The sequence below is a fragment of the Oryx dammah genome, unplaced genomic scaffold (genome assembly GCF_014754425.2).
Source record: "Oryx dammah isolate SB20612 unplaced genomic scaffold, SCBI_Odam_1.1 HiC_scaffold_21, whole genome shotgun sequence".
In the NCBI taxonomy this organism is placed as follows: Eukaryota; Metazoa; Chordata; class Mammalia; order Artiodactyla; family Bovidae; genus Oryx; species Oryx dammah.
This window is the reverse complement of record NW_024070205.1, coordinates 57,356,734-57,384,582: the sequence shown is the minus strand read 5'-3', so window position 1 is coordinate 57,384,582 and position 27,849 is coordinate 57,356,734.

Below are 27,849 nucleotides of genomic sequence, written 5' to 3'. Positions count from 1 at the left end.
GACAGTCTAGCAGAGGTCTCCATTCCAGAGAGGAACCCTGAAGTGATCACCTGTGTTTCCTCAGCTAAAGTCTGCATAAAGAAAACTGAAAAGATGAGGTTCCATCTTTGCCTGTTCCTGGACATCAGTTCTCAGGAGCTGTCTGGGACATCCAGCTGAGGTATTTTTAGATGCAGAAGAGTTAAAATGGTCTCTGGCTATGTCTACTTCATAGGTCATGCATTCCACTTTACCCAGTGCAGAAAAAAAAAAAAAAAATCACTGCCCACAACACACACAATGATCTTCCTTTCAGCATAAATGATCCAATTTGAAACCACAGAGCAGATGGCACTGTCTTGGTGACATTTCCTATGACTACAAATACTGACAGTTCCTGGAGTCTCAAAGGAGAATTTTAATATAATGATTTTAATCATTTTAATATAATGATGAAATGGGGTGTGTAGTAGGTGGACTTCTAAACGGCACCCCAAGTTCCTATCCCTCAGTGTATATATTTAGTATAATTTTATAATCCCTTTCCTTAGAGTGGGGCAGTACCTGTGAATATGTAGTGATGGTCACTCCATTGATTAGATAGCACTCTATATGACTCCACTGTAAGACTAGAGAGAGATTTTTCCTGTTGACTTTAAAGAAGTTCACTACCTTGTGCTAAGAAAGTCACATGGCTAGGACCTGAGGGTGGCTTCTAGTCACTGACAGCAACCTTCAACCGACAGCAAGAAAGTGGGACCTCATTTCCCATAATCCAAGGAAAAGAATTCTGCCAATAGTGTGAATGAGTTTGGAAAGGAACTCTGAGGTTCAGAGATAACACAGCTCAGATGACACCTTGAATTCAGCCTTATGAGACCCTAAGCAGAAGACTCAGTGAAACCATTCATAGACTTCTGACCCATGGAAACTATGAGATAATAAGCATATACCATTTTAAGTGGCTCAGCTTGTGGCATTTATTATAAAACAATGGAAAACAAATATATATCATCCCAGCTGAGTGGCCCTCTGTCCTCAGCTACAACTCTATGGTCTTGAGCAGGTTAAATAACTCTCTGAGTCTTCACTTGGTCATCTCCAAAATCTGAATCATAAACATATCGGTTCAATTGCTCTCATATGTTGGAAGAGAGAACGAGAGAGAGAAATTAACTATGAAAGATGTTATTGTGAAAATCGTAAAGCACTAATCAAGTAATTGGTAATCTTCAGTGAAAATCTTTGAAGTTTGTGGAAATTCAAAAGTTGATATGGGCTGAAAACAGGGCCTTACATTCTGGATCCAGCCCTTCAGACCAGGAAAGGATTATGAGAACCCAGCTCCCATGACCTGTTCCCGAAACAACTACCAGAGGAGGTTTGAGTTTATCTAGTAAAAGGTGTAAACATAGAGAAACTCCCCCTTTCATGAAAATTGGCAAAGCCTTACCCTACAAATGATCTACTTGTCCACAACAGTACACATTACTGGGCTGTGTGCTCAGTAGATACTGTGGATAGAGACAAACAGTACCCAGGTTCTCTTTATAAGCCAGGTAAAGTACCTAGAAGACACAGATAAGGGATGGACAAATAACAGCATGGAATGTTATACCATGTGGCAGGCAGACCAGTGAATGAGTACAAGGGAAAGTAAAGAATATGAACACCCACACTTCACAGGGATGTTCATGTCCCTAGAGGAAGACAGGCTTGAGTTGATTCAGACAGTTGGTGGCAGTGGTGGTTTGGTCGCTATGTCCTGTTCAACTCTTGCAACAGCATGGATTGTAGCCTGCCAGACTCCTCTGTCCCCGGGATTTCTCATGTAAGGATATTGGAGTGGTTTGTCATTTACTTCCCCAGGGGACCTTCCTGATCCAGGGATCAAACCCAGGTCTCTGGCATTACAGGAGGTCTCCTGCATTATAGGTAGATTCTTTACCAACTGAGCCACCAGAGAAGCCAAAAGGAAAATTAGGAGTAATTAAACAGACAAGATGGGCAGGGGACAAAGGAAGAGGCATTTTAGGGAAAGCAGTTGAATTAAAGACAGAGAAATTTAAGAATATGGCCCTCTTAGGGACAAGCACCTTACTGTCATCTGGCTTCACAAACAAGAACATGAAGACACATGAGCAAATTAGACCTGAAAATCGGGAAAGACCAAACCATAAAGGAATTTACCCTCTTTGTTGAAGAGGTTGATAATCATTCTGAAGGCAATAGGAGTCCCTGATGGCTTTTAAACAGATTGACATTTTAAACTTGGACAGCAGAGCAGATAATGGATTTGAAAGAGGAAAGAATCCCCTTTGAAGGTAATCTGAATACCCAGGGAAGAAAAGATCAAGATGTCAGTGCACATGAAAAGAAGGATGAATTGAAGAGCCAACAAGAAGGGAGTACAAGTAGGGCTCAATTTCGGCCGGTTTGAACTTAAGAGGAAAAGAAGCCATAGCTGAGTCAGGCTTCTTTACTGGATGGGCAATTGCAAAATTCATGAGTACCTTCTAGAAGGGAGAGAATGTAGGTAAGGAGTTCAGGAGCATCTCAAAGCTTGTCAGGATATAGGAGAGGAAATTATTTATACAGGCAGAAACTTAATTTATGTCTTAGATCCACTGAGCCAAAACTTTACCCAGAAATTTTTCCTTACCAAGAAGAGTGATTTAGTTCAGTTCAGTTCAGTCACTCAGTCATGTCCGACTCTTTGCGACCCCATGAATCGCAGCACGCCAGGCCTCCCTGTCCATCACCAACTCCCGGAGTTCACTCAGACTCACGGCCATTGAGTCCGTGATGCCATCCAGCCATCTTATCCTCTGTCGTCCCCTTCTCCTCCTGCCCCCAATCCCTCCCAGCATCAAAGTCTTTTCCAATGAGTCAACTCTTCACATGAGGTGGCCAAAGTACTGGAGTTTCAGCTTTAGCATCATTCCTTCCAAAGAAATCCCAGGGCTGATCTTCAGAATGGACTGGTTGGATCTCCTTGCAGTCCAAGGGACTCTCAAGAGTCTTCTTCAACACCACAGTTCAAAAGCATCAATTCTTCAGCGCTCAGCCTTCTTCACAGTTCAACTCTCACATCCATACAGTTAGGGCAGTGTAAGTCCTTTCTGGAACTAGGACAAGGTGGTGTTCTTATATGTCCCCTGATACCACGAATGGTGGGTAAGTGCATCACAGGTCAGTTTCTTGATGGGTATGTCCTTATCATGGTACAAATTAACTGTAGGCATTTAGAAGGCAGAATCAAGAACTTGTTGACTGATTGGTTTATTGGCTAAGGAGTTTAAGGTAATCGTGGCTTAGTTCAACACATATGCACTCTTTTAAAAGGAATTATAGTGTCAGATAACAAAAGAAATTTTGGTCTTGAAAGTTACTCTTGCAGTAAAGGAGGGGTGAGGGCTCAGAAGGATTGTCAACATTTTTTTTTTAATTCAGTTTTTAGAACCACGTCATTCAAAATGATGTTTTCAATTATTCCTGCTTTTAAATTGAATTTTACCCCAAAATAAATACCCTCTACCACTTTTAGTGCAAACACCCTGTAAAAGGCACTGAGAATGTGGAATCGATTTTTAGACGGTGCACGAGACTTTGTTCTCGCCAAATCACACCACTCCTTCTAAAACACATCTCAAATTGGTCATCTGCTGGGACGCATTGTTTCATTTCTGTTGATCCTGCTCCAACCCACTAGCGGTAACCTGAAGCCACCTTTCTCAGTATTCATTGCTGTGGTTTTTGTATTTATCTATCTCATGCCTAATTTTTTGCTGAATATGTTGACTCTCTTCTATCTAGCAGATTGGGCCTGACTTCATTTTTGACTAAGTACTTCCCCAAACATCGTCCTGTCATCATGACAAATTAACTAGCCCTTGTTTATTATTATTCCAGCAATGAACAGACTGAAAACCTGCATCCAGAAAGATGTTTTTTTAAATTATAACATTTTTTTCCCTAACACCTAGAAATGGATGTTTTCTTTCTTTTTTCCTCTCTTTTCCATTATAGTGGAAGGAGGGGACAAAGGGACCCAAATCTTCTTGGATTTGGAATAGTGGAGTTCAAGTTCCCACTAGAGGAGATGCACCCAACTTTCTGAGACCCAGAGATAAAAGCACATCCTGAAGGTGGGGGTGGGGTGGTAATGGGAATTATCCATTAATGAGATTACTATCAGTGGTGAAGCCCAAAGAATGAGGATGAAAAAAGAAGAATGAGCAGCTAGGCTGGTACCTCAGAGGGTCAGATCCAAAATAGAGTCAGATTTAAGGAAAGGTTACTGCAGTTACAGTTGCTGTGATTAAACAGAAGATTGCATCTCACCCTTTTATGTGGTTCTCAGATCGTTTTGACCGATGGAGGTAGGTGGACTTAATTGAGGGAACAACCACCAGAGCTCATCTCTGCTCCGTGCAACTCCAGGAGCTATGCAACCAAGAGTAACTCGATTTTATTTTCACATGGCAGGTGAGGAAACACAGGCTGTGGTCTCTTACAGAAGACTGTCTGTGACTTTTCTCACTTTATGATAATCCTGTTCTCATTCAACTCAATACAAGACAGCCAGCAGGTGCTTGGTCCCCAATCACTACCAATTTTTATTTTCAGTTTGAGATTCTACATCAGTGATTCCATTCCCTAATTCACCACCAAAGCTTTGGCTAGGAGATTTATTTATCCAACAAATATTTGAATGACTTTAGGATTGGAGTGCTGGAGGGCAGGGCCTAAAAAGAAGAATGCAGTTAATTAACTGATGCTCCATCTTTAAGATATATGAAGAGCTTGACTGTTCTCTACCTGGATTTATTATAATTTATGATCATTCATTCTTCCTCTTCCTGATGGTCCCAAAGCACAAGAACTTACCATATATCTTATGTTTTCTAGGATCCAGCCATTTCTCTTTTCAAATATTTCTTTTGAGTTTTTTTGTTTTTGTTTTTGTTTCTTTTTTCACAATGTTGGAAGCCAAGTACAATGTGGGTTCAGATGGCTTGGGCTTTCCTCTGTGAAACTTTTTTCTCCAATGCTGGACAAGAGGAGGCCATGCTGGAAAGCTCAGCTTACATAACCTCATTTGACAAATATGATACATGCCAAAAACTTGACATTTCACAATACAAACTTTTTATGGAGCAGCTTTATGTTTCAAGCACAATACAGCATTCAAAGAGCATGTGGTCATCCAACCACCTCCCCAAGTCCCAAGGGTTCCGTTAAAAATATATGGGGGAGAAACAAAGCGCCTCCATATCATGGCATCCAATCCTCTGCGCAGCCTCTGATTCCTTCCTCTTTCCTTCTGTGCTCTCTGGGGTGGCCAGGCTGATACCCTTGGAGATTCACTTCAGCACCACTCCCAGGGGCTGGGAAAGCCCCACCTTTGATCTGAGAAGGAGTGCCCTGAAAGAGGTCTCCAGAGCAGCCAAGTGTGACAGAATAGTCATTAGCTCAGATGAGATAATGAATGAGAAAACGCTTGGTAAACCATAAAATCCTAAGTGTTAACGACTGTCTTATTGTTGTTAGTAATTTATTTATTAGTATTGTTACTACTAATAATGACTCACCAAGCTTCCTGCTTAGAGTTTCAATTGAGGCTACAATTTCTTAAAAAGGTATGGCATGAAAAGTTGCTGAAAAAACAAGGGGAAAAGGTAATCTATTGCTGCGCGTCTCTGAGAGAAGTTGTGTTTACAAAGACCCCCCTGGACCCTTGCTAACTCTAATTTTTCATTGCTGAAATGATTTTTCCTTATCAATGATAATACAGCCATGTATCCCTATTGTGAAAGAACACTTACTGTTGATGTTTGTCTCCAGCACTCCGACTGTGAAAAGACCACCTCTCCATACCTGAAAGAAAGACTTAAGGACTGACAAACCACCTTCCTCTCTCCCCCCAAACTTATGGGCTGTTCTCAGATCCTTCACCTAAAGTTCTCCAACTATTTCACAAATTGGGAATATCCAAAAATTAAATATATATATATATATATATATATGATTTGATCAAAAATCTGAGTAAGCATATGTATTTGGCACTGAAAAATGTGGAAAGCTGAGCCTGAAGCCAGGAGGTGGTTACTTGACTCTGCCCATAACTCTACACAGACAGTTACACGCAGTGAGTTTGGGGGGCTCCAATGAGTATAAAGGGAAGCACTTTCAAATTTTTACTTTTGAGTATTTTTCAATAAATAAGTCCATTTAAGCTCCAGTGGAACAGTCTGCCAAGCTACTTTTTCAACCAGGACTTTAAAAAGAAAGAAATAAAAAAGAATAATTTATAATGATCAAAGATAAAGTAAAATATTAGTCTGGAAGAAATGCAATTTCAGATTTAGAAGTTGGTTTTATGAGGGAGATAATCCTCCCCTGTTTTTTCCAGACCTATAAGTGCAATTTTTATTTTATTTTATTTTTTCCCCAGCCCTCAGGTTCCTACAAAGATTGAACATGGGGAAAATTATTTCATTTATTTTCCAGGGGGGTACTTGGCAATAACATTTTGCAGACCCACCTTGTGCTATTTAGAAGCATAAGTTGGAAACGCCCTGCTAGCTGCTGCTTGTCAATGGATCTAACCTTCTACTTTTTATGAAGACCCAGCCCTTCTGTATCTGGGGACAATCTGTGAGTTTGGTCATAATGATCTTATACTCATTATCAACAATTAACACAAAGAACAGATAAGATCTTGGCTGTTTCAGCCTTAGGGAATGACCAATGTTTTGTTTTGTTTTGTTTTGTTTAAATGCCAATTAGAATATAAAACTTGATACCAAACCACTCATATTAAAGTCACAAGCAGTTCTGAAATATGTCCAATATAAACAATAACCTTGGTTTATGACATTCTGCTCAAATCTCTCCTTTGTGTTTCAGAGGCTCCAATAAGGTATTATTCCAGAACAGGAAAATAGAGGCTGCTGTGTTGTTCAGCTTCACCTCCTACAGCATGAGAGCAAATTCAGGAGAACTTTTTTTTTTAAGTGCTGGACCATATTTTTAAATTCCACCTATTAAGAGCTTATTGAGTTCCATAGTAAACATATATAATCATACAAGTTAAATGATTTATCTTTTCACTAGAAGAATGTAAGTGAGAAAAAAAAATGGCACTGCTAACCAACCTCTAAAAGTTTCAAGTCATGGAAAATTAGAAAGAAATAGAGAGAAAGGGAGCTAATCTTCCCTCCTAAATGAAATTACATCTATGCTGAGATGCGAGCCAGACACTACTCAGCCTGCGGGACAGAAAAATATTTATCAACATCCAGAATATTCATACAATGTCTATCAAAAACTTGTGTCATTACAGGAAACACAAACCAAAACATCACTTTTTCATTCAGTCTTCTAATAAAATGTTTTTCGGAGACTCTCAGGACAAGAGGTTTATTATAACAACTTGGTAAATGCATAATATGAATTATTTCCAAATAATGGTCTTAGTAATGCAGGTAGAATTTATTTTTATTTAATGTAAGTGATTTTTAATCCACCAGACCTAGGTTTGAGATCAAGCTCTGGCACTAAGTAGCTGTGTGACTTTGGACAAGTCTCTGTGGGGTTCCCTTATCTGCAAAAAGAGGATAATTATGGTATGTATCTCATAGTCTCACTATTAGGATTAAATGAGTTAATAGATAGAAAGCAATCCAAGCAGGGTCTGCCCCATAGTAATCCCTTAATAAATGCTAGCTATTACTAGCAATATGCTGAAACCTTTCTCCTGCTGTGTTTTGATTTTCTGCAGCCATCATTTGTTCTAGCTATCACCTAAAGGGGGAAATGTATGTATTTCTGAGAAACAGGTCATGTCAGGAGCAGACAAGCAAATAGAGAAACACTAATCCAACCAGTCCATTCTAAAGGAGATCAGTCCTGGGTGTTCTTTGGAAGGAATGATGCTGAAGCTGAAACTCCAATACCTTGGCCACCTGATGCGAAGAGTTGACTCATTGGAAAAGCCTCTGATGCTGGGAGGGATTGGGGGCAGGAGGAGAAGGGGACAACAGAGGATGAGATGGCTGGATGGCATCACCAACTCGATGGACGTGAGTTTGAGTGAACTCTGGGAGCTGGTGATGGACAGGGAGGCCTGGCGTGCTGCAATTCATGGGGTCGCAAAGAGTCGGACACGACTGAGCGACTGAACTGAACTGAATCGAGGATCAGAGAACCCAATCACTTACACTGGAGACAAAGTTCCATTTTTCTGAAAGTCTAAAGGGAGCTGGAGAAAGTCAAGTAAAATGTTTTCATTTCTGGCCCTCTTTCATGTCTGTGAACAGATTCCAATGATATGCTTCCCAATAGGGAAAGCAGCTTAGAAAATTAGAGCATTGCAGAGAAAATTGCTAGAGATCTGCAACCCTTTCCCTCCGCTTAGCACCACACGGACATAGCTAAGGAGCCTAAGCTATCCGCTCATCTAATTATTAATTGTGATAGCAATTCATATATATCTAAAATTAATGGCTATGTAGTCAGCCTCTGTGTATGTTCTGCTTCTTTAGAAGGGCCTTTCTAAGAACAGAGACAAGCTGAGTCTTTTTTGCTTAATAGAGAACCATGCTGCCAACAGATTTTGAGACCAGTGCTTCCAACTTAGAATGGTTAACCAAACTATCAAGGGAGGATTCCAGAAGAAATACCAGAAGCACATTCCAAGTGTGGGCTTTCGAGACAAACAGATCTGACTTTAAAAACGTTAACTCATGCTTCCATGTGTGATGTTGGGCAAGTCAGTTAAGTTATTCTACCTTGTTTCCCCATCAAGGTCATCTATGCATGCCAGTTTCCCCAAGACAGTCCTAAAGTATATCTTCTGTCCTTGGATGATTAATAAAAGCTACCCTATCACTTCAAAAAGGTTACTGTTTGAACAATGAATTAATGGACACTTCATTCTTCAGTTAAAATAATTGTCACCTCTTGGGCTAGCCATGAGGTATATTCATTGCTACCACAGTGTCTTACATATAGAAATGTTCAATATACACCAGTTCCCTCTTTATCCACTTTATCTATTTCTTTCCAATCCACTCTGTATCCAACAGAGCAATCATTAACCTCACAGGGCTATAAAACACTTGAAGCACGGCAATTTGAAGTTCAGATACTCTGTAAATGTAAAATACACTAGATTTTGAAGATTTAGAACATTGAAAAAAGATAAAATATCTCATCAATAATTTTTATGGTAATGACATGTCCAAATGCTATTATTTTTAATATGTTAAGTTAAATCAAATAAATTATTAAAATTAATTATACAAGTTTCTTTTTACTGCTTTAGCATGGCTACTAAAAACAATGTAAAATGACATTTTATTGTATTTCTATTGGGCAGTATTGCTCCAGATGGTTCATATGTATGGACCTCACACACCTCATCCCATCCATTGAATTCTTCCTTTGAAACCCAAGGTGAGAATCAAGTATGCTTTCATCATATTTATCAACATGTTTTTAAACTTACTCTGGGTTTTGGAAGCTAAAAGGGCAATATACTAAAACACAAAATAAAATCAACTTTGACCATGCCTCTCAGCAATGGTTTCTCCTCAGGGAGAGAAACATTGACCTTGAGTACATTAGGAGAGCTAAAGAGCTGGGGCCAACCTTGGAAGACGTCCGTGTTGGCAAGAAAAAAGAATCTTGGTTTGCCAGAAAAGATATTGCAATCTCTCCCTGGGTCACGTTTGCTAATCCTTGTGAATGCTTATGAAACATCTCTGGTCTTAAATCTGAATAACATAAAAGAACTGGGACCCAGGAGCATGCTATAGGTGCTGCCTCCTTGAAAAGAAGCATTCATGCCATGAAAAATCACCAGCTTTCAGCCCCCCAAATCTTCTAAGAACATTAAAACAGCCTCTAATTTGATTCTTGTAGATGCCCCTGACATGAGTGGAAGAGGTGAGAACAACAGAATATATAGAACAGAGTATTCAAAATAATGATTTAATTCAATTAGTGTCCATGCCGCACTGATACAGCTAGTGAACATCCATGTTCAATTTTTAAAATATTAGCAAAGAGGGGGATGCTGAAGGGAGGTTCAAGAAGGAGGGGATAAATATATATATATATATGGAGAAGGTAATGGCAACCCACTCCAGTGTTCTTGCCTGCAGAATCCCAGGGGCGGTGGAGCCTGGTGGGCTGATGTCTGTGGGGTCGCACAGAGTCAGACACGACTGAAGTGACTTAGCAACAGCAGCAGCTGCAGCAGATATATATGGTTATCACTTTGTTGTATGGCAGAAGCCAACACAACATTGTAAAGCAATTTTCCTCCAATTAAAAAAATTATATTAGCAAACTGGATTTTGAAGACATTTTTATCAAATAATCCACTTCAGAAAACCTTTTCAGATATGCAGATTTTTTTTTTAAATTATTTCTTCTGGAAGAATTCTATTGGCTGAGGTGGCTTCCCTAGCATCTCAGGTCAGTTTTATCCTAGAGGTAAAAAGTAATGATTCAAACTGGTTTCCCAGCACAACTGAACAAGAGCTGTCGTCAACGTATTGAATTTCTCACATTTCAACCCATTGTTTTAGCACTGTGCAGACATAAACGTTGACATCACTCCTCAGAGGAGCACCATCTTGCCTGATGGCCCCATAGTTTGGAAGGAAGGTAATGACAGACACTATGAGAAGTATGTGTTGGATAGGTCTAATATTTAATGTGTTCCATGAGATGCTTTGTGTCTGAACTCCACCAGCTCTCATCAGCTAACTCCCCCACCCATTCACCCCACAATCATAATTCCTCTCTCTTTGATATAACGTGCCAACACAGGGAGAGGCAAGGGTTTGGAACAAGAGCATCTGAAGTGGAAGAAAACCCAACAGCCCTCTCACTTTCCCTCTCTAACCACAACAATTGGAGAAGACTTTGGCCTGAAAAAATCTATCTGCCACTAAATGGTACCCAGATGGAAAGCACAGCTGTTCTCTGGTACCAGCTGTACCTATGCCCATCCATCTTCAGAACACGCCTGCGGCTGAGCAGGGAGAAAAATTGGGTTGACAGAGCAGTTAGAGAGACTCTCTTTTCTTCTGCACACTTTTCCTTTTATCTTTCCCCTTCAGTTTCAGAGTTTCTTGTTCTCACCTTCATGCTGTGGCAGTGCTGACAAAAGAAAACTGCAGTTCTGGAAAACCAGTGGTGAGTAATAGCCCCAGGCTCTGAATACCTAATGCGTATTGTATGCGTGTGTGGGAGGGAGGACAGGAGGGAGGGGGAGAATTTGGTCAAATTGCCTGGGTAGGAAGAGGACCTCGTGATGATGACCCCAGTGCATCCAGAGAGTATCTGACTTTAGATACCTGTCTTCTAATTAAATCCAAACATCTAATATGCACGGCCTCTAGGAATGCATTGTTCAAACAGATTCAATTCCTGCCCAGAGTCTTTTCAAGCCACTGACCACTTTGAACCTAATTAGAAAAAGCAGAGGACACTGGAGACATTTAATAAAAGGAATCGGGTTGCTGCTTCATCTTCATGACCTAGGATTTATAAGGGAATTTCGCTGGCTTTGTAGCAATGTAAAATAAATAGACATTAGATGATGACAGGGAAAACAAAATTGCTGCCAAAGCTAAAAAGAGCTTGGCAAAAGAAGAAAGAACTACTACATAGTCAGTCATTATTTACTGTACAAACCTTTTCATAAAGCATAGAAGAGAGATACATAGGAATAATGGGCCCTTGCTAAAAGATGAAAAGAGCTTTCTATAGCTACATTATCCCCTTGTCGGAGGCACAGACTCGTCCCAGTGGTTACACAATCTTATTGTTCTATTCAACCATTCAGAAAGCTGAATGAACAGCCCTGCTCTGGAACTTTAAAGACTGAAATAAATAGTCCACGCGTTTCCAAGGAAAAGAATAAAACTGTAATGGATGGAAATGACTAATTAATTCATTAATCCTCACAGACTGCCACGGTCCACTGCATACGGTCTCAGCAGTTAATTAGTTTTTTTGCTTGTCATGCTAAAATGTAAATAAGTGTCGTTACTTAACCTACCAGCTCCTGACAAAGCAATCCAACTGTTCATTATTTCACGTAAAAGGAGGAATGCTTTGCTGTTTGGTGGTGGTGTTATCTTTGAGATGTGGGCAAAACAATGTGACCTGAAAAAGCCATCTTAAAGAAATGGTTTGATTGTATGCATTCCCCCTTCTTACCCCAGGAAACAGAAATCCTGTAGCTTCTTTACTAAAGTTGTATCCCCCAATCCAACAATAGGGAATTAATTTTAAATGTTAATGAAGAAAATTTTATTTTTTTAAACTGTAGCATGCTCATAGCTATGAAACACTGTAACTATAAACTTGATCTAAACAAAAGATACACAATGAAAAGATCTGAAGAAGCAAGGCACCTTTTTGATGAATGCTAACAATAGTCTATCTTGCTACTAGGTTGCATTTCGATAGCTAATATCATAGGTAGACTCATTTAGCCTTTCCGTGTGTGTGTGTGTGCGCACGCGTGTGTGTGTGTGTGTGTGTGTGTGTTAGGGAAGGAGATTTGTTGCCTGGGGTGAAAAGTGGGAACAAATGTGTTCCTACAGCATCTGAGAAAACTGGTGGAAGAAAATGAAAAATGTATCCAGGGAAATGCACAACAAAGGGACCATTCTTACAAAGGAAAGAACATTGACCCCATAAGCTGTACTGATATATTTTATGGTACCCGAAGCAGAGCAAAAAACTCTAACTGTAGCAAGCAAAAAGTGGTGGATTCTAATTAATCTTACTTTCTAGAGCAATGGGGCCTTGTACAGACTACTAACTGAGTACCTACCCTGACTTTAAATCTTTAAGACCTCAAGAGTCTTGGGCAAGACATCTGCCCTTCCTAAGCCACTACTTCCTCGACAGGAAAATTGAGAGACTTAACACCTCCTGCTTCACAATATTTCAGTTTTAAAGATCAAATACCAAAATTATGGGAAGTTGTTCTGGAAGCTGTAAAGCCCTGTATGAAGATGGTATTTAACCGACTTTGATAAAGAAGCATCACATATAAGCAATAAATGAATGTTTCAAAGAACATGGAAAAAGTACTCAATATTACAACAATCTTGAATACAATTTAATCTTTCTTGGATTAAAAAGTATTTTAGGAAGCCACAATATCTCTATCAGGAATAGGAATCAAGTACAGAAATACCCAACTAACTTGTATGGCAAAAACTAAAATTCTGATGATTTCATATATGTGGTTGTTTGAAATGTCAATTATTAGGAGCTACTCTAGCCCATTATGCCTTTCAACTGTATCATCTAAGTTGTATAAGAGATATTAATCACCCATTAAAAAGAATAACTTAGAACTATATCTATTGACTGCAAAAATTTTCATAAGATAGTACTGATTGAGCAATCTAAGAGGGAGACATGAGTTGGGGGAAAACCAGAGTTGCTGTCCATTGGAGAAAGATACACTTTACTCAAGATGCTTTATTTCCATCTGTCGGGATATTCTTATATTACATAGCCATCTGATAGAAAATTGTTGTAATAAATAGAAAACCCTTCACTGTCTGCAATATGATTGGACTTCTATTAGCTGTGGGGCTCTTGTGCAGTGCACAACCCTCCCAACCATGTAGGGTGACCCTGAGATGTTCAGTTTTACTTTTTACACTTTCATTTTGTGTTATATTTACTGCAAAATTTATGAACTACCATTTGCGGCTTGAAAAACCAATGCCACTTTCAATGTTTGAAACAAGTATTAAAAGTGTATTAGTATTGGAAACCATCCAGGTGTCCACAATAGGGGATTGGTTAAGTTAATTACATATGTTCATTTACTAGACTACTTAGAAACCTATTAAAACGGTGAGGCAAATGTATATAATGTTTAAGAGGGAAAAATGAAGTTAAAAAACATATGCATAGTATTCTAGATAGAGATAGATGTTGATAAATGGATAGTTAGATAGCCCTGTTTATTTGTAAAATAATCCTGGAATGAGATACAGCCCATTGCTCCAGTGGTGATCATGTATGGCTGGAGCATGGGTAATTTTTGCCTTTATATTTATACATTTCTATATTTGTTGGACTTTTTATAATAATCACATATTGTTTCTGTTGGGAATTTTGTCAGTTAAGTTGTGCTGGAGAAAATGTCTGTCTCCTCCTACTTAAGCAGAAGGACCTTTGGACAACCCAGAGGATTATTTAATATTTAACTTAGCAAACCAGTTAAGTCATTGGCAGAGCTTCTTAAGAGTCTGAGTCTTGCTTTCAGTAAGCATCCAGGTTGACTTCTATGTGTGTTTTCTATTAGTTTAGTTCTTAACCATTTTCCCCAGAATAATAGAAAGGAAAGAAACTTGAGTTTTGGCATGCTGGGTTCAATGAATGGAATCAGAGGAAGTTGACAAAGGAATAGCAGAGCACACACGTTCTCTCTCGGTGGTGACGCCCAACTTAAACATGGTTCCCTATGTTACCTCTTTATTCACACCGTATCTGTATACGCTAGCATGTTCCTGACTGTTTGCGATCATGGGAAATACAAAAATGAGCAAGATCCAATGCTGCCCTCAAGGAACTTACAGTTCATTTTCTGTCTACACAGTCCAGAAGCTTCTAAACACAGATTGACATGACCAAGAAGATTAGCAGAGGACCAACTGTTTTCAAAATAACCACTCATCGCACAGAAATCAATGAATCCTTCTTTTCAAGGCATAATTCTATTTTATACAAGGAGACGGCCCTTAAGACTAGGAAAAATAAGTCACCTGGTTTACAGACGAAAGTTGCCAATCTTCACAGGGCGTTGGAAATGAAGATCTTTATTCTCAGTTTGTAAGTGAACACGGACTATAGTGTGTTTGTGTGGCTGCCTCTCTGCAGAGCTGGCAGTAAGCAGGCAAATGCTTAGTGTCAGGGGAGAAGGCAGAATGGAAAATACAGTGAGGAGTGGAGACAGCTGATGGGCAGAGATGTTGAATGGCTGAGCTCTCATCTGCACATACAGAAGCCTTCACGTGGTTATGAACAAAGGGTGATTGCAAGATGGTTTATTAATTGAAAGTAACTGTTCTCATCTTGGTGAAACGGCTTGATGTTGAAAAACCAAACACATGATAAAAGGACATGCACAGTCAGCAGAGAAACCTCAGCTTTCAAATATCTGCCAGGAAGAAGTTTAGAATGGATTTGTTTTCTGGCTCCTCACAACAAATAAACCACCAAGGGACTCCCAAGGAGCTGAATAAGGAACCAGTCTTTCCCTCCCCCTCCTTTCCCACCCGTTCCCCAGTCTTCCCCCCTCCATCTCCCTCTCTCTTGCCCTTCTGGCTACTCATATGTGCATGGTGAGCAAGTGTCCAAAGAAGTGCTATATTTTGTGTCCTCTTTCTCATGCAGCAACTAATACTTGAAAAAGTAAAATGAATTCCACACACCCCATACCCTAGAAGTAGGACTTACTATAAAATAAAACAAAAATTAGATTTCTCATTTATGAGTCATTTTTCCCATTGTTAAATAAATACGATTTGCATTCAGCAGTTGTGTCCATGAAGTGGCCAGGTGGGTATATTGAAGACTGGGTTTCTTACATGCTTTGTTCCTAGGTTCAGCACCAGGTTGCTAATTTGCACATTACACAATATGACTGCATTGAAGGTGAAAATGCTAGTCACTCAGTCATGTCTGACTCTTCGCGACCTCATGGACTGTAGCCCGCCAGGTTCCTCTGCCCAAGTTCTCCAGGCAGGAATACTGAAGTAGGTTTCCATTTCCTTCTACAGAGGATCTTCCTGACCCAGGAATCAAACCCAGGTCACCTGCACTGCAGGCAGATTCTTTACTGCCTGAGCCACCAGTGACTGCTTTGAGAGACCTAATTGGCTATACTGGCCAATTCCTTTGTGAAAAAAAGAAAAAATAATAATTTGCTGCTGGAAACTACTGTTAAATGTGTGTGCTGAAGTGTTCTCCAGTGGAATACATTGCTTTTAAAAAATATATTTATTTATTTAGCTGTGCTGGGTCTTAGCTGTAGCACGCCGGATATTTTTTGGTTGCGGCATGCAAACTCTTAGTTACAGCATGTGGGATCTAGTTTCCCAACCAGGGATCAAACCCAAGCCTCCTGTATTGGGAGCATGGTGTTTTAGCTACACAACCACCAGGGAAGTCCCAAGATACATTGCTTTGAGCCTCCCAGAAATGAGTCCAAAGTATCGTTGCATGATATAATAATTACAATCACAAAAATCTTTATTTCACTAGGAATATTTGTCTTTGAACCAAAACAGTGCTGGACTTAGACAAAAGCCACACATATACACAACACATCCTTTGAGATCCAGCCCCTCCAAGTTTTCTCTCTTCTCCTAGACACATATACTCTCTGCCAGGAAGTGAGTTGAAGTCAATGAGGTACCTTCTTAAGATACTGCTGCTGCTGCTGCTAAGTCACTTCAGTCGTGTCCGACTCTGTGAGACCCCATAGACGGCAGCCCACCAGGCTCCCCCGTCCCTGGGATTCTCAAGGCAAGAACACTGGAGTGGGTTGCCATTTCCTTCTCCAATGCAGGAAAGTGAAAAGTGAAAGTGAAGTCGCTCAATCGTGTCCGACTCTTAGCTACCCCATGGACTGCAGCCTACCAGGCTCCTCCATCCATGGGATTTTCCAGGCAAGAGTACTGGAGTGGGGTGCCACTGCCTTCTCCTCTTAAGATACTAGTTGTTGGTAAATGATGTCAAAATGTGTAAGAAAAGACTTCAATCAACCTTTCTCTCTATAAATGTTCTAAGCACTAACGAAAGGCTCAAGGAAATAGCACTGTTGAAAACCTACATCATGTTTTCCTCTCTTGAATGAACCAGTCTCCTCTGCAAAAGACAGGAGTGTCAGCCCAGAAGGAGGCAAAACTAAGTGTTCTGGAAATGCAGCCCTGCCAAGAAGTCATCTGTGCTTGGTGTTGGAAAAACTTCAACCATATTACATGTCTTTTCCAAACAAGTGTTTGAGGGCTCTGGAAAATTCTTCCTGGGCCACAATACAGAAAAACTGAAGGACATAATTCGGTGTCTACCATCCATTTGTCATTCCAATGTTAGTTCCGATCTTTTAGCTTTGGAAATCTATAATCACATCACTGGACTTCCCATGTGACAGACTTGGCTACAGTGAGCAAGAAGGTAGATTTTCACTTCTTTATTTGATATTACTATTTTCTTTTTTTTTTCCCATTTTCTTCCCAGAGTTAACAGAGAGAGAAATAAATTCTTTCGGGGGAGTTCTAGAACTGGCTTCATGGTTTTAAAAGGACAAAAAGGACTTATGAGAAGCACAAGGAAAGGGAAGATGGAGCCAGGGTAGAAAGTGGAATGGAATGAATAAACGCCACCAAACTGAGTACCCTGGACAAGTCCACGGTGGAGATCAGCCCAGGCAACATGTCACAGTGAACCTGAATTTGCTCTCTGTGCATTTCATCATGGAGGTACATGTGATTGTTTTGTTTTGCTTTGCTTCAATTTGGCCACACCACATGGCATGTGAGATCTTAGTTCCTACATCCCAGGATCAAATCCACAGCCCCTGCATTGGAAGCTCAGAGTCTATACCACCAGACCACCAGGAAAGTTCCACTCATACAATTTTTAATGCTGAAATTAAAGTGAAGAAAAAGACTGTTTTATAAACCTCGAGAGCAAATGATTCCCCTCGCTATTTTTTTTAAACCATGAATGGCATTCGGTTTTTCTATTAAATACATTTAAAACAAAAGAGAAATTCTCTCCAAGAAGGCACAATTCTAAATCCTCTGATGCTGGAAACAAGGTTGAACAACACGAAAAATCACCCCAACAGCTGTTTCTATACAGCAGCTCTTAGGAAGGGAATCTCACGGTGTCACTTAACCAGCTGTCATATTGTGGAAAAGTGAACGTACCGATTGATGTATTGTTCCTGGGAGGTGGGAAGAGTAGGGGTTTATTTGAGAAGAGAGGGAAGAAGGGTCAGTGAATTACAGCTCTAACCTGTGAACAGTGGTTGAATTGTTTGGGGTGTTGATTCAAAATCCTACAAAGGCCCCATTATCCTTATTCTCCAGGTGATTGTACACCTGACGAATGGTAATGGCAACATTAGCTGACCTGCGAGAGTCCTCTAGCCTCTAATGTGTGCCAGTATTAAGCCTGATAGCCTCTCTCTCTCCCCTATTTTGATAGCTGCCTGCTGTTTAAGCAAAGCACTGGGTTTCCTGACAGCTGAGGCCCAGGTGGCCTCACTATCAATCTAAACAAGCTGACGTGAAATTGATCTTCCAGGGTTGGGACTAGGGGAGCTGGTGTCAACAGAGCGTTCCACCTTCAGTAAAGATAATTCTTTCATCATCAAGGGCGATAGGAAGAAGGAATAAGGAGAGCTGACACAGGTGTCTAAGTTACCCACTTGTATTTGCTTTTTAAACTCCAGTTGTGATGACATCACCCTATCAAAGGGCTGTGTTTGTTGATGTTTGTTTATGTGGGTTGTCAGTATATAACCATGCACAATTACAGCTGGATCAGCCCTCTATATTAAAAAGATGGGAAAATTGAACCACAAAAGAAACTCTTTGGGCAAAGAAATGTTGATGGAAGCAAACAAAGAAAACGCAACCTGGATGGAAATTTCCAATAGTTTTAAAAACAATCTGGACAGTGTGGGCAGACTAGTGGTTTGAAAAAATACATATGTGTGTTAGTTGCTCAGTCGTGTCTGACTTTGCGACTCCATGGGATGTAGCCCACCAGACTCCTCTGTCCATGGGTTTTCCCAGGTAAGAATACTGGAGTGGGTTGCCATTTCCTTCTCCAGGGGATCTTCTTGACCCAAGGACCAAACCTGCAAGTCTCCTGCAAGAGACTTGCAGCCAGACTCTTTACTGTCTGAACCACCAGGGAAGCCCTGTTAATTATCCCACCAGTAAAATCCAACCAATAGAATAAGTAATCCAGGAATAATTTTCTATTTAGGTTTTCAAATCAATATGTGAAAATCTTAGTAGACTTATTTTAACCAAGTTTGGCTTAGGATTGTCTTAGCTTTGGCACTTCATTCATCTTTGGGGAGGAATAATGTACATTCAAAATAGAAGTCAGAATGACTTTTGTTTTGGATTAAACCTAGCGTAGTCAATTGGACTATAAAGAAAACTGAGCACCAAAGAATGGATGATTTTGAACTGTGGTGTTGGAGAAGACTTTTGAGAGTCCCTTGGACTGTAAGGAGATCCAACCAGTCCATCCTAAAGGAGATCAGTCCTGAGTGTTCATTGGAAGGACTGATGTTGAAGCTGAAACTCCAATACTTTGGCCACCTGATGCGAAGAACTGACTCATTTGAAAAGACCCTGATGCTGGAAAAGACTGAGGGTGGGAGAAGGGGATGACAGAGGATGAGATGGTTGAATGGCATCACCAACTCAATGGACATGAGTCTGAGTAAACTTCAGGAGTTGGTGATGGACAGAGGCCTGGCATGCTGCAGTCCGTGGGGTCTCAAAGAGTCGGACACGACTGAGCGACTGAACTGAACTGAACTGAACTGAGCGTAGTCAATGAGTGGGAAAAAAAACCTTTGTAGAGAGAAAATGAGTTGTACTCATGAGTTTAGTTTGGTGGCATGAATGGGGCCATTTCTTTTTTGAATCTCACTGAATTGGAACTGCTAGAAATGAAGCATGACCTTGAGCTGCAGTACAGGAACAGCTAATTCCTTATCTATAAGAGTTGTCCTGAGATTAGGTTAGCTCTTTGAATCACTATGAAAACTGATTAGAAAGTGAAAAATCAGAAAAGCAATGGGTTCTTTCATTTCTACAACACTAGAATGAGTTGTTGTTGGAGAAACCCAGTAACTTTTCTCCACTTAAAGTACGCTCTGAAAACATCAGACTATAAAGATGAAAAAAAAATCTACAGTTAAAAACCCAACCCAGGGTACCAAAGAGCATCTTCCAGTTTGGAAATGTGAAATTAGCATTAGCAACTCTGTAGATTTTGCAGAACAGCTGTGCATTAGCCATGAAAGATCTAAGACACACATTTTCCCAGGCTTGGTCTATGATTCTGTGTGGCCTGAAGCTGAACATGCAAATTCTTTGAGCTACAACTTAATTTTACCTCTAAAAGTCAATAGGAATATAACAACAAAGAACACTACAAATGTGGTAAGAGTCTTGCTCAAATGACTGGGGAAACTGGTGGCTGAGCACTTCCTGAAGAATAAAGTGAGAACTCGATTTGATTATCATGTTCCCACATATTTAAAGAGATGAAACAAACTACTAAACCTAATGATGAACCTTTCCGGAAACATTTCCTAGATCTTGGTGAGGAAATATTTTGGGTTAGGAGAACTAAAGTCACCCCATTTCTTTACTTCAGTCAATGGCACTTCATCCTCTACACACCAAGTAGCCTGAGATTTTCCACCACAACCTTGAAGGCATCAGAAGCCACAGTACCTGGTGGGACCACAAGCTAAGTGAAAAACAAGATCGCTTTTACAACACAATTCTTCTATGCTGTAAGAGAGATGAAGGGCATGGCTTCTTAGTAATTTGCCTAATTTCATTGTGGGTAACACACCCACTAAGAAAGTCCTAAAAAACGCTGTCAATACAGGAAAAATCCACATAATAGATCAAACTTGAAGCACTATTTATAATAGTCAAGACATGGAAGTAATCTAAGTGTCCATTGACAGAGGAACAGAGAAAGAAGCTGTGGTGTGTATATATACACACACAATGGAATATTACTCAGTCATGAAAAAGAATGAAATAATGCCATTTGCAGCACCATGGGTGGGCCTAGAGATTATCATATTAAGTGAATAAGTCAGAAAGACGCAGATAATTACAATACGATATCACTTATTTGTGAGGTCTAAAAAAATGATACAAATGAACTTGTTTATAAAATAGAAATAAACTCTCAGACATAGAAAATAATCTTATGGTTAACAAAGAGGCAGCAGTGATGGGGTGCAGCAACAAATTAGGAGTTTGGGATTAACAGATACAAACTACTATATCTAAAACAGATAAGCAACAAGATTCTACTGTACAGCACAAGGAATGATACTCAATATTTTGTAATAATCTTTAGAATTTTTAAAAGATATATGTATATATGTTTAACTGAATCATTTTACTGTAAAACTAACACAATGCTATAAATCAACTATATTTTTTAAAAATTAAAATCAAATGATGTAACACTGGTTATTTTCTTCTGATATCTGCTTTACAGAGGACTTGAACTAGAGCTATAAGTCTTCTGGATCAGTTCTGCTCAAAAGCACTTGTTCTTTATATATATATATAATAAAGTGTACTAATGTCTCTTTTTTGGACACCATAAAAGTTGAAAATATGTGATCTAAGTGAACATTTCAGATAACTTGTTTACCACTATATTATAGAATCAAGTTCAGTTCTTGAATGTTCAAAGTAAATAATTCAGGCTTTGTCCTTTTAACAGCATAAGTTGTTTTGAATCTTAACCATTCTTAGCACATACACCTTAAGGAATAGGACATTCTAAATGTAATTCTGTGTTTTGTCAACAAGTGAAGTTTACATGGAAAGCCTCCATCATTGAATCATGCTATTGTGGTGATGACTTTAGAGATTCTTGAGCAGTGCAAGACCATTTTCTCCTATGCTGGATGGTCTGTTCATAACATCCTTTCATCCTTTCATAACATTGAATCCAGTAAGCCTGCCTCACTCAGGGTTCTGCCTTTCTCCACTCATCATCCATCTATTTCATAAATATTTATTGAGCACCTGCCTTACATTTTTGTTGCTGTGTTGTTTAGTCGCTAAGTCATGTCTGATTCTTTGTGACTCCATGGACCATGACCTCCCAGGCTCCTCTGTCCTTGGGATTTCCCAAGCAAAATACTGGAGTGGGTTGTCATTTCCTTCTCCAGGGGATCTTTGCCATCTAGGGATCAAACTCGTGTCTCATGCATTGGCAGGTGGATTCTTTACCGCTAAGCCACCAGGGAAGTTCACCCTATGTTATGCCAGGTCCTAAAACTCTTATAGGTTTTATTCCTACAGTGCTTGGATTTTATGATAACAGTCTTCCATGCCCCTCAGAATCTCTTCTAACTTATACACAATTTTGTGTCTGTGTTCAAAATGACTGGTTTCTACATTTCCAAAATCTAGGTTATTATGGCATTCCTGGAGTTAATCTTCTTGCTTAATACTTGTCCCCTCAGCTGACACACTGCTCTCCATCACATTCTATGTCTTTGCTGCTAATGATCCATAAGTCAGGAAGGTGTGAAAGTTTCCCTTCCTCTGTGGTGATACTAGACCAGTGCCGATTCTGAAACTGTATCTGAAAAATATTTGGGGTTGGTAGAAAGTTATAACAGAGTGGGATTTGATTTTTTTAAAGCCTCAGGCCTCACATTCATATAACTCAAGAATACTAACCTAGATCTTTCCAGATTGTTGCTCTGATTTCAGGCTCAGTGATGGATTCTCAAATTCATTCTCCCATCAGTACCATTTTGCTGTCACGCGTGGACCCAATTCATGCTGAGCCCTGACAGGAGGTACATGCGACGGCATGGCGGGGCCAGGCAAATTTGAAACAGCCTATTGCCCATCAACTAGTTTTAGAAACAACAATGAAACAGGAAATAACAAACCATGATCCTTGAATTAGTACTTCAGCAAAAATACTCAAGAGTTTTTCCACAGTCTGTAAATTGCTCCAGCTGTGTTTTCACGGTTTATGAAACTGAGAGAGACAAACTCTAGAGACAAATTAAAATGTTGGATCTGGTCAGGGATGATTTTATAATAAAGGTGCTCAGTTATATGGCATAGTCTATGATACACGCAGAACTATAAGCCAAGTCTACTGAAAATATAAACAGTTTATGCATTGTCCACCCAGAGGGATAAGGACTGGCATATATCAACACACAGATCAACCCAAATAATAAGATCTGTTTTATTGCTATGTTCTACCAGGAGAGGATGGAGGTATAACATTTTATTATGAAACGACTAATAGAAGGAACAGGAACACATAGGGATGGTTTCACTTTGGAAGGAAATGAATAGTGGATGAGGAGTGCCACCTTTTGGCTATCGGATGGTTTGACAGTCTGTTTAAAGAAAAAATGATTTTTGGCTTAGTGAATCGTGAGCTTTGCAATCTAGTTCAGAAATACTTCTAAAAGTTCTTTTCCAGGTATCTCTGGATCTCATCCTTTTTGGAATCAGCCTTGTCAGACTACCTCATGCTTTGCCCATTCAAATACTGCCCAAGAGGTTGATGTGAGCTATTTATTACTCCCTGTCACCTCCCAGAGTACCAAAGATGTAGCCAGAAAAACCAAGACAACAGGGTACATTTTTAAGTTGCACTGCACTCCTGGCTGGGATGGCAGAGAAGCAACAAGTACAGGGTCTGATGGAGCTAACACGGTCCTTAGAGTCTCATAGCCCTGAACTTAACCCAAACTATGACACTGGGAAGAGATTTATTGTTCCTGGTTGGATAAGCATGGAGTTTTCCAGAGAAATAAATTAAACATACACGTAACACAAATACCACGCAGGTAGCGATGCACGCCACAGAGGCTCCCCACCTCAAGAAAATCTGAAAATAGTCACATGGGTGCCCATTAACTTTGGCAATATGAAAAGTCGTTAGAGGCTAAGAATTGACCAAAGTCGTGGGTCACCAAGCTGTAGTGAGATGGAGAGTAAAGCTTCCACCTTCACATAAGAGGCTTCTAAAGAGCACAGTGAACAAGAGTTCTTCCTCTCATCCCAAACAAGGCAGAACTAGTGAAAAGAGCCCATATTGAAGAGTCTTCCATCCAGAAGAATTTCCTAGGAGCCCCAGAGATTTCCCCCACCATGAATAGATTCTTAAAAGGAAGCATCAACATTTTGAGATCACATTGCCCCCGGAGAGTACAGACGAACTCCATAGAATCAGAGCGCTGAATTATATGCATGGGCTGAGCATACTCCCCGTGTCCTCAAGGGTTTACAAGACCCTTATAAGTGCTCTATGCTTGGCCTCAGTAGAGGCTTCAGGGAAAAACATCACAACAGCCTGAAAGACCTGCTCCCATATTCCTGTAGGTAAGGAGTTAGAGATAAAGCATGAGAAAATCAAAGAAACAATCCAGGCAAGATAGAATTGAGGGCTGAGATGCCAAGGACAGGCCTGAAAGTAACAGGTTGGGAGGACCGAGTCTAGTGTTTGGTTTGTATCACACACTCAGAAAATGTTTCTTCACCATTCCTTGTTCCTTTCTTAAGTTTCCCAGGTTGCTCAGTGGTAAAGAATCCGCCTGCCAATGCAAGAGACACAGGTTCAGTCCCTGGGTCGGGAAGATTCTCTGGAGGAGGAAATGGAAACCGCTCCAATATTCTTGCCGGAAAATCCTCTGTGTGGTCACAAAGAGTCAGATACGACAGAGCACACAGGCGTAGCATGGCACCTCACAGTTGTAGGCTCTGTTCATGGGCCCTTTTTAGTTGGTAAAGAGCCAGGTTCACAATCAGACCCAGGACAACAAGCTGCCCAGAGTTCCAGGTTCCAATGAACCTGGAAATCCACTGAAGGAAATGTATTCATTCTACAAATACTTGCTGAGTTCCTATGTGAGTTTCCTATGAAACTATCATCCCCAATGTATTATCTCAGTTAATCCCCCAAACAATCCAGTGTTGTTTTATTGCTTTATTATCATCCCCATTTGATGAAAAAGGAAGCTGGAGCTCAGAAAGGTGAAATTAAATCTAACCCCAGAACGAAATGTCCTTACTATGTCTGCAGATGGAAAGAATAGATGGGCAGGGAAATAAACAGGGAAAAGAAAATCTGAAAGGATAAGCAAGGTGGAGGTTTGAGAAAGGCCAACAGTGATTGGGAAGCTGAAATAAAAGCTGGGGCATAGCAGATAGAAGTGTTCTAGATGAGTTAAAAATAGTTAAAAATTCTCCAAAAGTTATTTTTTTTAATGTAAGAAAAAGTAAGGTATTCATCACCGAAAACATTTCTAGTTCAGATTATTTTGTGCCTTGTGGTTTACACAAAATGTTCGCATCCCTTACCTTATTTGTTCCTCTCATCCAAATATGGAAAGTGGGCAAGAAAGAGGGCACAGTCACCATTTTGCAAGTGAAGGAATCAAGGTTTGAAGCGGTGAAATCTCCTGACTAGGGTTATACAATTCAAGAGTGGGGGGCGTGGGGTTCACACTGGGTGTTGCACTTGAATTCAGTATTTTTTTTTATTTTACAATGTTTACACACCCTGGAAAAGCCAAGCAAGCTCAAAGCTGTCATTTACAGGTGTAGTTAAAATAGATGGTTAAAAAGAGACTCAACCTCATGCAAGCCAATATTGTCAAGCATTTTTTTCTCCCAGAGAAACAAAGTACTAAAGGATAGGAGATCAAAGGAGAACAGTTGAGTCACAGCCACATGCTGAGAAACCAAAGCCAAAAGCTTTTTTTGGATGGGACTTTGGTCAGCATCTAAAACATAACAAACTAATTATTAATTTTTATTCAATTCTGTTTTTTCAATTTTCGAATTTTGTTCCAGATGAAAATGTGCATTGTAGCAAAAATGTAAAACATCATGTAACTGTCTCATTATTCTCTAAAAGAACAAATTTCACCTAGGCAGAGATTATAGACAATTTTTTTCAAATATGTTAGGTATAGATTGTGGATTGCATTAGAGGCAACCTGCCCTTCCAAAAGACTAAGACCACTCTCCAATTTTACACCCAAGAGACCAAAAAAATAAATAAAAATTAGAATAAATTATTGATAAAATAAAAATTATTGGAAGAAAGTAACTAAAAGCAAGTTTAAGAAACAAGATGCAGAATTATTATTAATTATTGCAGTCTTTGCAAAATCAGTGTGCTGGTAAAGGGTACCTCAAGACTACAATACCAAAAGCAAAGGAAAAACGATGGTGGGAGGAAAAACAAGCATTTCTAAATTTAAAAGGAGTTTGGTATCAGGAGATGAATAGAGCTGTCAGTGTGATCATACTCAGAAAGCTGGCAAATTTCCAACTGGAACTGACACGTTCAAGATATAATAATGGTTTTCTGGCTTCCTAACTAATTTGAACTTGGCTCTATTTTTTTTTAATAGCCTTCATTTTTTTTAGAACAGTTTTAGATTTTCAGAAAAATTGAAAAGACAGCACAGAGAGTTTCCATGCTTCCCACACCCAATTTCCCCTATTACTAGTGTCATACAATATATGGGACATTTGTTGTAATTTGTGACCAATGTTAGTCCAGTGTTATTAACTAAGTCCATTGTTGATTCACATTTCCTTAGTTTTCCCTAAAGCCTTTTTCTGTTCCAGGATCTCATCCAGGACACCACATTACATTTAGTTGTCATATCTTCTTAGGCTCCTCTTGGCAGTGACAGTTTCTCTGACTTTCCTTATTTTTAAAGACCTTGACAGTTTCAAAGAGTACTGGTCGAGTATTTTATAGACTGTCCCTCAGTCAGGATTTGTCTGCTGTTTCCTCATGGTTAGGTTGTGCTCCTTGGAAGAAAAGCTATGACAAACCTACACAGCATATTAAAAAGCAGATACATCATTTTGCTGACAAAGGTCCCTATAGTCAAAGCTATGGTTTTTCCAATATTCATGTACAGATGTGAGAGTTGGACCATAATGAAGGCTGAATGCCAAAGATTTGATGGTTTGGAACTATGGTGCTGGAGAAGATTCTTGAGGGTCCCTTGGGCAGCAACAGAGATCCAACCAGTCAGTCCTAAAGGAAATCAACCCTGAATGTTCATTGGAAGGACTGATGCAGAAGCTAAAGCTCCAATACTTTGGCCACCTGATGAGAAGAACTGACTCAGTAGAAATGACCCTGATGCTGGGAAAGACTGAAGGCAGGAGGAGAAGGGGATGACAGAGGATGAGATGGTTGGATGGCATCACTGACTCAATGCACATAAGTTTGAGCCAGCTCTGGGAGATGGTGAAGGACAGGGAAGCCTGGCATGCTGCAGTTGACGGGGTCAGAGTCGGACACAACTGAGCAATTGAACAACAAACGAATTTGGGAAAGGAAAACTAGAGAGACAGGTGGCATTTTCTTCACGTAGAAAAGGGCACGCACGATCATGATGCTGTATCTCAGCTGATGTTAACCTCGAACACCATGCGGAGGTCGTGCTTGTCAGGTTTTTAGTCAGTTTTTCCACTATATGCTTTTTCTTTTCTCTTTCTCTCCCCATACTGTCCTCTTTAGAAGGAAATCACTATGTGAAGCCCACAGTTAATGAGTGGAGAGCCAAGTTCTTTCTCCTTGAGGGCAGAATACCTACATAAATGATTTGAGATTCTTATAAGGGTTTATTTCTCCTTCCTATTTACTTATTCAATCATTACTTGTATCAATATGGACCCCTGTATATTTATTTTATCCTTTGTGTTGTAATTCAATGCTACTCTATTTTGTTGCTCCAATTGTTCCAAACGTTTTCGGTGTCCCTTCAACCCAAGGTAGGGGTGTTTTGAGGGGTTGTGGGTTTTTTGTTTTTTTTTTTTTCTGGTTGCTCTTGTTTTAAGTACTGCTTTACTTTCTGCCACTACCAGATACTCCAGGCTCATCTTATAAACAGTTGTCCCTAGGTATCCATGGGATAATGGCCCAGGACTCTCCAACCCCCTGGATGCCAAAATTGGCAGATATTTAAGTGCTTTATAGAAAATGATTAGCATAGTC